At 44.9% G+C, this 1,920-nt stretch overlaps 1 non-coding gene across 1 annotated transcript; it reads right to left on the reverse strand.

Moving 5' to 3' along the window:
• Positions 1 to 1,072: 1,072 nt before the first annotated feature.
• On the reverse strand, positions 1,073 to 1,145 carry Trnat-ggu (transfer RNA threonine (anticodon GGU)). The gene has a single exon. It is a non-coding gene; the product is annotated as a tRNA-Thr (tRNA).
• Positions 1,146 to 1,920: the final 775 nt, after the last annotated feature.

Genomic DNA, 1,920 nt, shown 5'->3' on the forward strand with positions numbered 1-1,920 from the left:
GTAGCAAGAGGGCGGGTTTGCGAGTTCAAACTCCCCCAACAATATCGTACCTTTTCTAGTGGATTAGAAGGGGGCGAATGCAGGCAGAAAGAATCGCAATAAAGTTGTTGTAGAGAGAGCGAAAACGTGAAGAAAATCATCTTCCCCACTAAAACTTCCCGTAGGCCCTTTCCCGGCATATTTTTCTCTCTACGAAACTGAGATGCACGAACCCAAGACACGACTACAGCAGCGAAAGTTGGTGTTGGGGCGCAAAAAGTATGTATGTGCAAAGTAATAAGAATAACAATTCAGGGCATTTACATCGCCAGACAACAGTGGTCATGATCGTCTAATTTCCATTACCCGAGTGTTCTTTATAAAAAAAATCAATCAATTTATTGTACTCCCAAAAGTCCCAAACGCCGGCGTTACATGGGAGGAATGGGTTACAGGAAGTGAGGAAAAAATAATACATAGAAAAAATGCAGTAAAACAGCAACAACAAATGGAAACAACAACAACAACGCTATACAAGCAGGTTGCACAAGGTATCGTAAATGACGCAAGATTTATACACTGGAAATGGAATTACGAAATTGAGACGGGTCAGTTATGGTAACGATGTGGGGCGGGAGGTTTACTCCATTCAATGGCAGTCTTGGGGGAAAAAGGAATTTGAAAATGATGGTCACACCTATGGTCGAGGTTGCCGCACACAGATCATGGTGTCCTCCGTCTGTCCAATGCTGTCGCATTTTATTACTGATTCTTTTTTGTGTAATCTACACTTTTTGTGTGAAGTTTTGGTCTTCTGGCCACACATTCCGTATATGGCCTCATTCATCGGACTATTTTTCGTATATTTTTTTTTTCTGTCAATTCTTACACACCGTCTGTGCCCTGTTCTAGTCACTCTTACGCCAAATATGCCAGTTCGGGCACTTTTTCTGCCTTTATTATTTGATCATCGCACACCCCCGTCCGTTAGGTAGCGCCCTCCGATGAGCGTTTAACGTATGACAACATAAATATATCGCTCTAAAGACAACACATCTGTAAACGATGAATGATGGAAGTCACTGAAAAGGTTAGCCAGCTGTAGGATTCGAACCCACATCTTCTGGATTACCGGTCCAGGGCTCTACCAATTGAGCTAAGCTAACACACCTCCACAGCGACTTCCGAGGGCGCGTCATCTCAAGGGACACATCAACCACACTCTCTCTCACTCATCCCCCTTTCACTCTTACATTTTTTTCAATCATACACACAATCATACGACGGGATCGACGCAAGCGGCAACTGTTGGAACATGAGAGAACTGATGTTCTGAGGCTGGAACAATATAAAAAGGACAAATACATACAAAGCCTCAAATTCCTACAGCGGATGAACATGAAAGATGACGCACCCTGGAAGTCGCAGAGAAGGCGTGTTAGCTTAGCTCAATTGGTATAGAGCCCTGGACCGACAATCCAGAAGATCTGGGTTCGAGTCCTACAGCTGGCTAACCTTTTCAGTGACTTTCATCTTTCTTCCTACAGCTGGCTAACCTTTTCACCCCCAGTGTCTTCCATCTTTCATCGTTAATTTCTTAGGCAATTCGAGGCTTTGTATGTGTTTGTCCTACGTTGTTCTACGTTTGTTCTACGTTGTTCCAGCCTCAGAACATCAGTTCTCTCATGTACATCTGTAAAGCTTATGTATACAAATACAAAAAGGAAAACGGTGGATGTGCCGTTCGTCGCGAGACCACCTGCGAGACCGGACGAAGGTCGCCTCCCCAGCAGAGATGCGGTTGGCAGGAAGTACGGCGTCTTCATTAGCGACGACCAAGTGTACATTCGAGGAACGATTACGTTACGGTCAATTAAATCGAGCCACCATGCGGCCACATTCAACCTTCCTTCTCGGAGCCTGGCTCGCACGTGCGTCGAT

Source organism: Ornithodoros turicata, chromosome 2 (genome assembly GCF_037126465.1).
Source record: "Ornithodoros turicata isolate Travis chromosome 2, ASM3712646v1, whole genome shotgun sequence".
Classification (NCBI taxonomy): Eukaryota; Metazoa; Arthropoda; class Arachnida; order Ixodida; family Argasidae; genus Ornithodoros; species Ornithodoros turicata.